This window comes from Coregonus clupeaformis, chromosome 4 (assembly GCF_020615455.1).
Source record: "Coregonus clupeaformis isolate EN_2021a chromosome 4, ASM2061545v1, whole genome shotgun sequence".
Classification (NCBI taxonomy): Eukaryota; Metazoa; Chordata; class Actinopteri; order Salmoniformes; family Salmonidae; genus Coregonus; species Coregonus clupeaformis.
Window position 1 is genome coordinate 7198866 of NC_059195.1, and position 15444 is coordinate 7214309.

At 42.5% G+C, this 15444-nt stretch overlaps 1 long non-coding RNA gene across 1 annotated transcript in view; it reads left to right on the plus strand.

Annotated features, from left to right (window-relative positions):
• Positions 1-15444, plus strand: part of LOC123482643 — an 81371-nt gene that overhangs the window by 17274 nt on the left and 48653 nt on the right. The window contains exon 2 of the long non-coding RNA XR_006657816.1: positions 1781-2026. This is a non-coding gene — a long non-coding RNA (uncharacterized LOC123482643). The remainder of the gene's footprint in view (positions 1-1780; positions 2027-15444) is intronic.

Genomic DNA, 15444 nt, shown 5'->3' on the forward strand with positions numbered 1-15444 from the left:
TGTTGAAGGACAACATGATGTCTCGGCAGGCTAGCTACTTTCGGACGTCCTCCCACAGATGGCACCGGAAATGGTCGATCAGGGCCTGCTCGTTCTACCCGGACCCGGTGCCAGCGTCCGAAACTCCAACGCGAAGTCCTGCGCGGTCCTCGTCCCCTGCCTCAGATGTACCAGTTGCTCACCCGCCTCTCTACCCTCGGGCGGGTGATCAAAGACCGCCCGAAAGAGGCGAGCGAACTCCCTGTAGTCCTCCAACGCAGCTCCTCCTTCGTTCCACACCGCGTTGGCCCACTCCAGGGCTTTCCCACAGAGGCAGGAAAGGAGGACGGACACCTTCTCCTGCTCCGAGGGTTCCGGCCTGATGCTGGCGAAGTAAAGCTCCAATTGGAGGAGGAATCCCTGGCACAGCACCGTCGTTTCATCAAACGCCCGGGGTCTGGATATCTGGATCCATCCGGGTGCTGGGGTGTAGGTGGCTGGATCCGGTTGGCCTGCTGGTCTCGACAGATCGGGTCCTCTCCTCTCCAGGCGTTGGACGACCTGAAGAACCCGATCCATCGCTTCCCCCATGCTGGCCAGCATCGTGGAATGCTCCTGGACCCGTGCCACAACTCCAGGCATGCGCTCTTCTCCCGCTGACTCCATATTCAGGTGGGTGATTCTGTGATAACGTGGTGTTGAAGGAGTCAGGCGCAGGAGGGTAAATCACAGAAGCAGGCTTTAATCCCAAAAATACAGGTTTACGCAGAAATGCGTCAAACACACTCCAGGGTACAAAACAAGTGCACTGGAAAATACAATGCACACGGAAAAATACTCCGGTCGATACCAAAAACCAGAGCTCCACCGATCTACTAACCTCCACAACAAACAATCACAAGGGGGCAGAGGGAACACTTATATATGGACTAATTAGGGGAATAGAACCAGGTGTGTGATTGACAAGACAATTGATATGATGATTGGGGCGGCAGTGGTCAGTACTCCGGTGACGACGAACGCCGAAGCCTGCCCGAACAAGGAGGGGAGGCAGCCTCGGCGGAAGTCGTGACAAAGATAGGCTTTGATGTTGCTTTTGCAGCCGAGGCCTAGGGTTTTGCCCAGGCCCAGTCTTCTGAATGAGGTATTAACCTACTCCATTGAAGGCCATATTTGGCTGTTATTATTTCTGTGGTTAAATACAGGGCTGACCTTTTTATTGTTAAGTACCCCTCTACTGAGGAGGGCTGTGTGTGTGTGGCACGTGTGTGTAACTGCCTGTATGTGAGTGTGTGTCACTGTCTCATTGTTTACTGTTGCCTGTGGACAGCATTGGCACCTTTTTAGGCACTGTGTGTACTGGGAAGGACTGGAGGCGACCTCATTGTTAGCATGTGTAACCCAAACTGCCCTTGTAGTGAATAATGTGTTATAATTGAGACTGCCTATTTTTATACAGGATGATGTCTAATAGTCTTCAGGACTGAAAGGGAGACAGTCACATAGGGGCGGCAGGTAGCTTAGTGGTTAAGAGCGTTGTGCCAGTAACCGAAAGGTCGCTGGTTCTAATCCCTGAGCTGACAAGGTGAAAAATCTGTCTGTGCCCTTGAGCAAGGCACTTAACCTTGCTCATGTAAGTTGCTCTGGATAAGAGCGTCTGCTAAATGACTAAAATGTAAATGTTGTACAGGTGCATTATATGTGAAGTAATACGCCTATATAGTATTTATTTAATGGGAGCATATTTGGTCCACATATGACCAACCTCACTCAAACTTGTGTGTTTATGTGCCCTTGACAGGTTGAATTCACGGGAGTGGAGAAGCAAGCCAACGGCAATCCCCTGAAAGCTGCGTTGTCTAGAAAGAGCCCTTGAACCGACCCCCCTCCTTCATCATAGTCTCCCTCGCAGTGTTCATCCAGCCGGACAGCGGATGGTGTTTATCTTACACCCCCAAGAGGAGTACTGAGGCCATCGTCCTCATCCTCTTCATCAGTTTCGCTTCTCAGGAGTGGTACCCGGAGATGAATTCCTACAGTCGACAAGGTAAGACTTTGTCCGGGCTTGCTAACAGTAGCCAGCGAGCAGCCCTAGCACCCTGGGAATTTAAATGCACCCTGGGAATCGTAGTATGCTGTGTAAAAGCTATTGTAGACAATTGCAATATAGAAGCTTCAGAAATGAGCTTCAAATTATTTTTTTAATGTTGTTTTGGAACTAAACTAGTCATTTAATACATTCAATTATTTAGCTGTAATGAATAATGAATCATATGCCTAATGAATGTCATTTGACCCAATATTAAGGCCATAGATCAAATTACTTTTTAAAACAGTTTAGATTATTTTGTATGATCTGAGTCTTCGAGATGGTTTTTCATAAGGAAAATTGCTGGGGCGTACATTCCTGGGGCCTACGTCCATACATCTACATTATATATTGCTGCTGCTAAATGCATATGGGGGAAACAATGAGTACGCTTTCACACTAATAATGCAAAATTAAACAGATTATGGCAGAAGGCAGTATGACTACTAATGAGCGTAAGCTCATAATCGAAGGTAGCATAAGCGATTAAAACACCTGGTTTTCTGAGCAGAATTGTTAGGACATGTAAACAGCTTGATCGGTGTTCCAGCTGTGTATTTGATCTGTCCATGTGCAGCACCTGTAGCACAAGCCTCCCTCTTATGCGCGAGGAAAGTGAGTTTTGCATTTATCAAATGTCCCATCAGGTAGCCTAATTTCAGATGTGTACATGTAAACAGGATTATTAGGGAAATCGTTCTTCTTGCAAAGCATGTAAATGTTTGAAACAGAGTATTCTATTAATCTGACTATCCACAATAATAATAATAATGAGAGAGAGAGAGCGAGAGAGAATATTCGGTGGATTGATCTAACGTGTGTAAAGAGCTTTCCCCTCACCATGGGTCTGGTTGGAGACCTGGGTGTCACTTTCTGCTGCCCCAGGCCTGTTAATCCTTTTAAAGAAATGGGATCTGGGAGAGGGAACTTTCACCAGCAGGGTTCACCTACTTAACACCACAAAGATCCTGGTTGTCTCAACAGGGGCGAGGTCGAGCTTTTGAATTGCCTGTCTGACCGACCGGAATTCGCTTTTGATTACATGTACAGACAGATGGAAAGACACACTCTCTTTCACGCACGCACGCACGCACGCAAACACACACCATCCTATAGTGCCTGCTCCTCCCCTCCGGTAAATCGGTCCCCGTGCCAGACTGCTTGGGTAAGCTTATTTTGGGAACACAAGCCAAGCATGCCAGAAGCAGCAGCAGTAGTAGCAGCAGTGGAGGATTACGATGCCACACTGAGGGCCACGGTAGGCCCCCCTAATTGAGATGTCTTAATGATTTATTAATCGAGGCGCTGCCGTCTCACACTGGGAACAGAGGCAATAATCCCTCTCACTACTCTGAAATTGAGAAATCTTCTCTTCTTCTCTCCTCTCCTCTCAGTGCTTTTTAGGGTGTCATTCTCTTAAATTCACACAGTTTGCACACTATTAAGACTGGAAGGTGTTTGTCTTAAAAAATATCAAATTTTATTTATTGAAGTCAAAAGCCTGATGGTTTGTTGTCAGGCTCTGTCCAAGCCCCACACTGTAAAACTTTTCCCTGTAAATTTACAGCATTATACTGGCCCCAGAGTTGGCAGCTTAATACTGTAATTTTGCTTTACAGCAGAGAGGCTGTAATATATTTTACAGTACTATTTTCCTTACTGTAAAACATATTACAGCATCCCTGTAATATTTTACAGTAAGGAAAATAGTACTGTGAAATATATTGGAAATAGGGTGTCTTTTGGGACGTAGCCATAAATCCTGCTACTTTCTGGCAAGCTTGTGCCGGATGTGCGCAGGGCTGCGTTAGTTTTGATGCCTGGTCATGGTTTACTAGGGAAAGCACTATAACTTTATAGATGAGGTAATACCACCGCCACGCCTGGCTCCCTATGACCAATGTTCCCTCTAATTGTTTTGGGCGCTGAGCACATTTTTGGTCTTGTGAGCGGAAACTAGAACATTGTGAGAATTTTGTGCAACTTCCGGCGAGCGTTTACAGTGAACACTGAGGCTGTACCCTTACAGTTTTAGACAGTAGCCAATAGGCTATTGTGGCTATTTGAGAATAATGTAGGCCTACCAACAAAGCTAATGGAGCAAATCCCATAACATTTTCACATGGAAATAGCTTTTGATTTCTATGATACAGCCTACAGTAGACTATATGTATGTGGTGTTCAATGCAGGCCTACATTGCATGAGACTTTTAAACACGTTTTTACATTATGAAGGGCTTGACATTAATTCATGATTTTTTACTTGGTCTGTAACACCATGGGCAAAATAGGTGACTGTAAAATGTATTGTGTTGTATGATGCAAGAAACCACTTTACCATCCAGAGAATTAGACAATGTAGGCTACCCCTTTGCCTATTGGCTTATTTGCATATTCAAGACACACTGCCCTTTTAATTAAGACATAAGCTTTTTACCTGACTGGCTTTTCAAAAAAAGCTTGGAATGTAGCCTACACGTTTTGTGCTCTTGTAGGAAGCAGTAACTCCTCATTGCTGACCTATACTTATCTTTAACTGGGCTAATAACTCACTAACTAGCAAAGAATATCAACAAATGTGCCCACGTGCGACTCTGCGCGCTGATCTGAAAAGCGCATTCACTTGTGGGTGATTGAAAGACTGCTAGTGGGCTATCCACGCCAATAGAATTATACTCCGTTGCGCTCTGGCTCTGCCTACAACAAAATCACAGACTCAATCTTGCAACATTAGATTTGGTTTGGTTTGTTGCATTGAAAAGGGGCTGATATAATGTTGATCTATATAGTGCAAACTAATGGGGTGAAGTTCAATCTCTTGCTTCTCTGTGCAATATGGCATTTCTTCTGCACTGTAGTCCTGGAGGAGGTGCGCATCAGTGCATGCGAGCAGCTTAGAGGGAGGGAGCCTATGACTACACAATTTATGAGTGAATGATGATGGGGTCAGGTTTACTAATACTTACCTGTGTGTGAGTGTGCGCCTGTGTGTGTGGCAGTGCCTGTCTGTGTGCGTACATGTGCCTGTGTAGCATTGTGTTGTGTGGTGGTTTGTGTAGATGAGGTCTTGGCTGCTGTCAGATGGTGTCTGTCTCTCTCTCTCTCTCTCCCTCTCTCTCTCTCTTTCTGAGGAATCTGTGGTGCACATGCCCCTGGGTGAAGTAAACAGCGCTGAAATGGAAACCCCAACAGCGTAGCTGCGCTGTTTACAGGGCTCTGCCCCACCCTGCTGGAATGGGTGCCGTCAGGCCAGGAGAAGACTGATAAAAGTCTGTTCCAGTGTGTGCATGCTTTTGTTCCAGCCCAGAGCTAAAGCTAGATTTACATCTACCATATGCAAGTAGACAGTCCTTGCTCAGACACCTCAGAGTTTTTCCTCGTACACAGCCGACACGCAATTAAGGTATACCTGTGCTATTTATTTTCACCCGTGGCACGCGCAAATATAAAATGATAGCACGTCAGGCTGCACCGAACTCTTATTCACATGTCAGAGATGATACTAAGCCATCCCACATCTGGTAGATGTAGATCTACCATAAGACGTGATTCAACTAATCATGGTTTCAATTGACAATGATGAATCAGGTGTGTTAATCAGGTGTGTTAATCAGGTGTGGTCCAGCTGGACTGGAACAAAAGTCTGTATGCACTGGACGGTTGTATGACACTCCAGTTTAGAGAAGTGCCAAGGTTGCTGTTTGACGGGTGGAATCGTCTCGACAAAGTTAATATGTGAATGTGTCTTTGTTGTAAATGTTTAATGAGAGCACTGGGGGTATATATAAATATTTCAAAAATTGCTTTCAAACAACATGATGATGAGTTTGCTTTTTAATATGTTTTTCCTTAACAATACTTATGGGCACACAAATAAATATATTTCCAATTTTCTAAAATAATCATTATAGTAATAGTGTTCCCAACGTTTTCATTGATTTTCAGAATTCTGTGACATTTTGCAACATAGGAAATTATTATTAATTTGCGTCAGATTAACCACAGAAATGTGCTTTTTACAGTTTTCTTTGTCTTTTTCCGACCTTTTGCTGGTAGTATTGCCTAGTTAGATTAAAGATTACACATCACTTATCTCACACATTTGTACAGGTTTCCTAGAAGTTAGGAAGCTATCGTGCAGATATTTTGATGTCTGGTTAAAGATCTCATGATAACAAGTTTAGGTGTGTTTGCACACAGTGAATGAGATTATAGGTTGTTAAGGGAACCCAGTCATTTAGGTTCCTAGCTGTTTTACAAATTTGTTGGAAACCTGTTGACACACATTTCTCACACATTTGACATACTTGTTATGAGTTTGTCAAATACACACTTCCACAGTTCATGGTCAACCAAAGGTTAATCTTTAACACAGAATAACGTCCTTTAACTTGTAAACTGTCAATGTTGGCTTCCTATGTGTATGGGTTTTGCTGTTGGATCTTCAGTGTCAGGGTGTTTTGCAGCCAACCTATTTTGGCCTTTATAGTCCTCTCATAGTCATGTTATTTGGCCTGTAAGTGTCTATCTTACTTTCCCCCTAAGCATCTGGCAGGTGTCTTACTACAAACAATGAAGCCCTTAAGGCGTCAGCATGATTCAGTTTGGCTGGCGCCCAACCGAACAAGTCCTCAAAATAGTCAGAATTAATCTAAGATAATTCAAGAAATCGGTCATAAATGTTGATGTTTTTGCAGAGCAGATCTTAGTTGCGCAATTTTCTACCTAAGCTGTTTGGTGCAGTATTTCTCAATGAAAGAATTTGCATGAAAACGAGTCGTCTATCGTTGAATGACAACAGACTTTTATTGAAGAATCCCTACTGTTGACCAATCATCGACGAAGGGGCATAGACTTCAGCTACTGACTTCGGCTTGCCTCCAGAAAAGAAATGGTGTGCCTGAACAGCCGGGGGAAAAAAACTCACCGAGATCCAAAGCTTCACAAAATATCGTCATAATATATGCACAAACTCTTCCAAACTGTTTCGGCTGGGAAGCATGCGGACGCCTTTACAGGTTGAAACGTCTGTCCCTCTGAATAGTGCTCTTATCTTGAGGCTTGAACAGACCACCAAGACTGTCGGCCACTGTACTTAGCACCTCTGCCCAGAACGTCGGCAAGGCAGCCACCCCCCCAGCTAATTGAACCAATGTAGCACTGCACCCCAATACCGAGGTTGACAATACCAAGGCTGTAGCGGGATACAGCAATAAACTTGCACCAGAGTCGTTCTTTAATTGCGGTGGCATTTGCATCCCTTGCCTTTCCAACCATGAAAAACACTTTAAAATGACAAATAGTTAAACATTATAATTTTTTTTGTTTACAATTAACTGTTTATCAATTATAAAACATAATGTAAGTAATTTATACTGCAAAACGTTATGTTTGCATTGTTTAAAGTACTTAGGTTAAGCAAATTTACTTATCCCAGTAGTGATGTGTAGAGTTGTAGTTACATTCTTTGGGATTTAGCGATCTAATATTTTGAATGCTAGAAAGTGAGTAAAAGTATTAATATATTGTAGAGAACTATAAAAACAAAGGCTATTAAAATATATATATTTTTACTAGTATAATGTCTGTCCCTCAGTTTTATGTCATTGTTGTTACTGCCTTGAAAATCAGTCATTACAAAGTTATACAAGGACCTTGAGCATTCCCTTCAGTGGCAAACGTTTAACGGGAAATTATTAGCTGATCACACATTGGCGTTACTACCATCATTGGTGCTACTACTCCTACTGGTGGCACAATGTTATCCTAATGGTAAAAATTATTTAAAGTCATTAAGCGTTCATATTAGTTGATTTGAAATGAGAAGATGTACCCAAATACATTTAAATCAATAAAAATCTATGCCTTGCCCAAATGCCACCGCAATTCAAGAACAACCCACCAACATCTCTCCCGGTCTTCCTAGACGGCAGTCGCTACTTAGCTGCATCACATAGACTGAAGCGTTTATTGAAGTTATACGGGGACATGCAGCCCAAGACAGTTAGGCTATGCCCTCAAGTGCTTTCATTTTTGCTTTTGTACAGTGGCTCTGTGGAGTGTATGGCTTAAAGTGGTCCTATGGACAGATACTCCAATCTCCGCTGTGGAGCTTTGCAGCTCCTTCAGGGTTGTCTTTGATGTCTTTGTTGCCTCTCTGATTAATGCCCTCCTTGCCTGGTCCATGAGTTTTGGTGGGCGGCCCTCTCTTGGCAGGTTTGTGGTGCCATATTCTTTCAATTTTTTAATAATGGCCTTAATGGTGCTCCGTGGGATGTTCAAAGTTTCTGATATTTTTTTATAACCCAACCCTGATCTGTACTTCTCCACAACTTTGTCCCTCTCCTGTTTGGAGAGCTCTTTGGTTTTTGAGGTGCCACTTTCTTGGTGGTGCCCCTTGCTTAGTGGTGTTGCAGACTCTGGGGCCTTTCTGAACAGGTGTATAGAGAGGGAAAAAAGTACTTGATCCCCTGCTGATTTTGTACGTTTGCCCACTGACAAAGAAATGATCAGTCTATAATGTTAATGGTAGGTTTATTTGAACAGTGAGAGACAGAATAACAAACAAAAAAATCCAGAAAAACGCATGTCAAAAATGTTATAAATTGATTTGCATTTTAATGAGGGAAATATGTATTTGACCCCCTCTCAATCAGAAAGATTTCTGGCTCCCAGGTGTCTTTTATACAGATAACGAGCTGAGATTAGGAGCACACTCTTAAAGGTAGTGCTCCTAATCTCAGCTTGTTAACTGTATAAAAGACACCTGTCCACAGAAGCAATCAATCAATCAGATTCCAAACTCTCCACCATGGCCAAGACCAAAGAGCTCTCCAAGGATGTCAGGGACAAGATTGTAGACCTACACAAGGCTGGAATGGGCTACAAGACCATCACCAAGCAGCTTGGTGAGAAGGTGACAACAGTTGGTGCGATTATTCGCAAATGGAAGAAACACAAAATCACTGTCAATCTCCCTCGGCCTGGGGCTCCATGCAAGATCTCACCTCGTGGAGTTGCAATGATCATGACAATGGTGAGGAATCAGCCCAGAACTACACGGGAGGATCTTGTCAATGATCTCAAGGCAGCTGGGAATATAGTCACCAAGAAAACAATTGGTAACACACTACGCTGTGAAGGACTGAAATCCTGCAGCGCCCGCAAGGTCCCACTGCTCAAGAAAGCACATATACAGGCCCGTCTGAAGTTTGCCAATGAACATCTGAATGATTCAGAGGAGAACTGGGTGAAAGGGTTGTGGTCAGATGAGACCAAAATCGAGCTCTTTGGCATCAATTCAACTCGCTGTGTTTGGAGGAGGAGGAATGCTGCCTATGACCCCAAGAACACCATCCCCACCGTCAAACATGGAGGTGGAAACATTATGCTTTGGGGGTGTTTTTCTGCTAAGGGGACAGGACAACTTCACCGCATCAAAGGGACGATGGACGGGGCCATGAACCGTCAAATCTTGAGTGAGAACCTCCTTCCCTCAGCCAGGGCATTGAAAATGGGTCGTGGATGGGTATTCCAGCATGACAATGACCCAAAACACACGGCCAAGGCAACAAAGAAGTGGCTCAAGAAGAAGCACATTAAGGTCCTGGAGTGGCCTAGCCAGTCTCCAGACATTAATCCCATAGAAAATCTGTGGAGGGAGCTGAAGGTTCGAGTTGCCAAACATCAGCCTCGAAACCTTAATGACTTGGAGAAGATCTGCAAAGAGGAGTGGGACGAAATCCCTCCTGAGATGTGTGCAAACCTGATGGCCAACTACAAGAAACGTCTGACCTCTGTGATTGCCAACAAGGGTTTTGCCACCAAGTACTAAGTCATGTTTTGCAGAGGGGTCAAATACTTATTTCCCTCATTAAAATGCAAATCAATTTATGCCATTTTTTACATGTGTTTTTCTGGATATTTTGGTTGTTATTCTGTCTCTCTCTGTTCAAATAAACCTACCATTCAAATTATAGACTGATCATGTCTTTGTCAGTGGGCAAACGTACAAAATCAGCAGGGGATCAAATACTTTTTTCCCTCACTGTATATACTGAGATCATGTGACACTTAGATTGCACACAGGTGGACTTTATTTAACTAATTATGTGACTTCTGAAGGTAATTGGTTGTACCAGATCTTATTTAGGTGCTTCATAGCAAAGGGTTAGGGTTACATATGCACGCACCACTTTTCCGTTATTTATTTTTTAGAAGTTTTTGAAACAAGTAATTTCTTTCATTTCACTTCACCAATTTGGACTATTTTGTGTATGTCCATTACATGAAATCCAAATAAAAATCCATTTAAATTACAGGTTGTAATGTAATGCAACGCCAAGGGGGATGAATACTTTTGCAAGGCACTGTATGTCCTGAATGTGACCAGTTTATTTTTGGATGCAATTTTCAGACATTCACAGAAATAACAACAGCATGCACAATCATCCAAACCGGAAAATGTAGGCTACATTAGTCCTAGCGCTAACTGAGGAAAGATTGACGTAACACAAGCAGTCATATTTAATATGAATTAGCTAATTACTATTTACAATTCATCACATTACGGGAGAGCTCACCATTGATCTAAATAATTGAGTAAAACGCTTTCTAAAAATCGAAAGTTATCCAACGATGGGTAGTTTGTGCGCGCCACCATGTTTTTTTCCCCCGCATCAACCAAAGATAATAAGAGGAGACTAGATTAGTTTGGTCTGTTTGCAGTATGCATGTTGAAGGGGGTGTTTCGTCTACGATCATTCACTTCCTTTCATTCACTTCCGGAAGTTTACTCGAAAGATGAGTGAACCATTCCTTCACCTCATTATAACATCTTTGGTCTGCAGACATTTGTGACACCCAGAATGCATTGTATAATGTCAACAAACATGGCACCACACATAGCTGGCAAATAGCTTAGCATTAGCTCATCATAATCAGTACAACCTTCAAAAAAGTATTTTACACACATCATGGCTGTCCATTACAATCTATGCAATAATCGGAATGCATTATTTGTCACCAGTACTTGAAAACGTGAATAAAACTGTAAATACATTATACTCCATACATACATATACTGTATGCTACAGTAGAAATGACAACACGATATACAGAAAATAAGGCACTTACTTTGATAGGAACGCACACAGTTATTATTTGTAAGGAAAACAACAATGAAGGCAATGCGAGCGCCAGCCAGAAAATGTGCCAGTTCGTGCAAGACTGCGCAAATGTCTGCTTACTTGATCTGCAGAAACACTGGGGAAGTGCTTGGGCTCTCCTTGAAGAGAGAAGTTTGTCCGGCTCAGTAAAGCCTCAAACATAAATTGTCCGCAACTGTGAAATGGGCTACTTCTATGTGAATTGATGAGGAGGATGAACACACCTCAATTCAAACAGTTGTTAGAAAATAAATCTTGTTAGAAAATAATTTGAAATTGACAAGTTGAAACACAGCCTATAGATAATAAGCAGGCAGCGCGTGTTAACTGTCCTGTTGCGTAACAATCACATTTTGGAACAGTGAGTGCATTCTGACATCACGTGCATAAAACAATTCACGCTGGGGCAACCGTTAGAGATATGTGGAACTCACGCGTGAAAAGGTTAATAAAATGAACTATATGTAGGCTACTGAGCTTGTCAGATGCTTTAAGCACACTGTGATTAAATAATGAAGACACAAATGAATCAAGAGGGAGCCAGAGATGAAGATAGCCTAACCAGAAGAAAAATACCTGTTCTCGAACCACCACCTCCCGCTGCGGCTGGCCTTCGCAGATTCTGCCATTACACTCCCGAAGATGCCGGTAATAGGCTACACCAGGGGTCGACAACCTTTTCTATTTGGAGTGTTAATTCATCTCACCATTTCTACCGATCTGCGTGCCAGTTATGATTTTCATATGCACATTTTCATGGATCAGTTTCATTTATTTTATAATAAAGTATTCCTATCTCAAAATTAGTGTTATGTGATTCATAAAAGTTATATCTAAATCTAAATGAAAAATATACAATTCTAAAAGTATGTAAAAATAGCCTACATAAAGCCAACACATAAAAACATTGCAGCATGCAGGTAGAAAATATCCTGATTTAAAAATAAATCACATTGGCTACGCATGGCCTGTCTGCAAGGAACTTGAAACATTGTATCAACTATCAACTTGGTCCACAGAATTTCCTGTGCAGTGAGCTCCGGACAGACACACCTGTAGGCTATTTGCGCAAAGGATAAGAATTAATCAGGTAGGCCTATTTTATGACGTTTCCCCTGGACCAGAGCATGACATTTTTTTCCTCTTTCACGTCAAGTGGTTATCGAAAGGGAGAGAGCAGGAAAGATTTTTCAAATCGGCTACATTGAGGAACTATTATCATTCTCAATGGATGTAAAAACAGAGTTTGTTTACTTGCTGTTTGAGGTGAAGAAAAAAGTACCTTGAGATGCTCCACAGCTCATTAGTGGTGGTGAGTTAAGACGATCAGAAATACTATCAGATCACCAAATGGGCACATTTATAAGCCTACATTTGCATGCAGACCAGGTAGCCTAGGCCTACTTCTATGCGTAGTCAGGTGAGTCTCCTTACTCAACATTGACAGGAGCGCTCCAAACAAAACACAATTGATAAATTAACAACTCGTAAATGGAATGAAATAAACCAAAACATGTTTCTCACAAGTGTAGCCTAGGTTGTGTGCTCTGCAAACAATGTGTCCACTCCGACAATGAGAACTGTAAAAGACTATTAATAATATATTAAATGCCTTATTAGAAATTATGGTAACCAAACAAACATTGTAGATTAGAAATGATGGTAATTAATGGTAAATGTACCACTGGTGATACTTGTGTGACATCCCCACTGCCTCCGCAATGGATTAGTCCACTGAGACAGGCGTCAAATCAAGACATGTGCAGTACATTTTTGTTTAGTTTTTTGCAACTGCTCGACTAAAACATTCTCGGTCGACCAACAGCCTATCGACCAAACAATCGACCAATTGACTACAGTGAAGGAAAAAAGTATTTGATCCCCTGCTGATTTTGTACGTTTGCCCACTGACAAAGACATGATCAGTCTATAATTTTAATGGTAGGTTTATTTGAACAGTGAGAGACAGAATAACAACAACAAAAATCCAGAAAAACGCATGTCAAAAATGTTATAAATTGATTTGCATTTTAATGAGGGAAATAAGTATTTGACCCCACTGCAAAACATGTCTTAGTACTTGGTGGCAAAACCCTTGTTGGCAATCACAGAGGTCAGACGTTTCTTGTAGTTGGCCACCAGGTTTGCACACATCTCAGGAGGGATTTTGGCCCACTCCTCTTTGCAGATCTTCTCCAAGTCATTAAGGTTTCGAGGCTGACGTTTGGCAACTCGAACCTTCAGCTCCCTCCACAGATTTTCTATGGGATTAATGTCTGGAGACTGGCTAGGCCACTCCAGGACCTTAATGTGCTTCTTCTTGAGCCACTCCTTTGTTGCCTTGGCCGTGTGTTTTGGGTCATTGTCATGCTGGAATACCCATCCACGACCCATTTTCAATGCCCTGGCTGAGGGAAGGAGGTTCTCACCCAAGATTTGACGGTACATGGCCCCGTCCATCGTCCCTTTGATGCAGTGAAGTTGTCCTGTCCCCTTAGCAGAAAAACACCCCCAAAGCATAATGTTTCCACCTCCATGTTTGACGGTAGGGATGGTGTCCTTGGGGTCATAGGCAGCATTCCTCCTCCTCCAAACACGGCGAGTTGAGTTGATGCCAAAGAGCTCAATTTTGGTCTCATCTGACCACAACACTTTCACCCAGTTCTCCTCTGAATCATTCAGATGTTCATTGGCAAACTTCAGATGGGCCTGTATATGTGCTTTCTTGAGCAGGGGGACCTTGCGGGCACTGCAGGATTTCAGTCCTTCACGGCGTAATGTGTTACCAATAGTTTTCTTGGTGACTATGGTCCCAGCTGCCTTGAGATCATTGACAAGATCCTCCTGTGTAGTTCTGGGCTGATTCCTCACCGTTGTTATGATCATTGCAACTCCACAAGGTGAGATCTTGCATGGAGCCCCAGGCCGAGGGAGATTGACAGTTCTTTTTAGTTTCTTCCATTTGCGAATAATCGCACCAACTGTTGTCACCTTCTCACCAAGCTGCTTGGCGATGGTCTTGTAGCCCATTCCAGCCTTGTGTAGGTCTACAATCTTGTCCCTGACATCCTTGGAGAGCTCTTTGGTCTTGGCCATGGTGGAGAGTTTGGAATCTGATTGATTGCTTGCTTCTGTGGACAGGTGTCTTTTTATACAGGTAACAAACTGAGATTAGGAGCACTCCCTTTAAGAGGTTGCTTCTAATCTCAGCTCGTTACCTGTATTAAAGACACCTGGGAGCCAGACATCTTTCTGATTGAGAGGGGGTCAAATACTTATTTCCCTCATTAAAATGCAAATCAATTTATAACATTTTTGACATGCGTTTTTCTGAATGTTTTTGTTGTTAGTCTGTCTCTCACTGTTCAAATAAACCTACCATTAAAATTATAGACTGATAATTTCTTTGTCAGTGGGCAAACGTACAAAATCAGCAGGGGATCAAATACTTTTTTCCCTCACTGTAAATGGGGTCAGCCCTATTTGGATCATTGTCTTGCTGCATGACCCAGCTGCGCTTTAGCTTCAGCTCACAGACGGATGGCCTGACATTCTCTTGTAGAATTCTCTGATACAGAGCAGAATTCATGGTTCCTTCTATTAAGGAAGACAATGATCCAAAACACACAATCAAGTCTACATGAAAATGGCTAAAAAGCAACAAGTTTGAAGTTTTGGAATGGCCTAGTCAAAGTCCAGACCTAATCCCAATTGAGATGTTGTGGCAGGACTTGAAATGAGCAGTTCATGCTTGAAACCCACAAATGTTGCTGAGTTAAAGTAGTTTTGCATGGAAGAGTGGGCCAACATTCCTCCACAGCGACGTGAGAGACTGATCAACAACTACAGGAAGCGTTTGGTTGGAGTCATTGCAGCTAAATGTGGCACAACCAGTTATTGAGTAAAAGGGGGCAATTACTTTTTCACACAGGGGCATATTGGGTGTTGCATAACTTTGTTTATGAAATAAGTATGTAATTGTTGTGTTATTTCTTCTCTCAGGTTCCCTTTATCTAATATTAGGTTTTGGTTGAAGATCTGATAACATTCAGTATCAAAACAATATGCAAAAGTAGAGAAAGAGAAAATTAGAAAGGGGGCAAATACTTTCTCACAGCACTGTATGTCTTTGCAACACCCTTCTTGGAAAATGTAATTTTTTCAAAACTGGATGAAAAGATTATGGGTATATTTTATCCAACAAACATC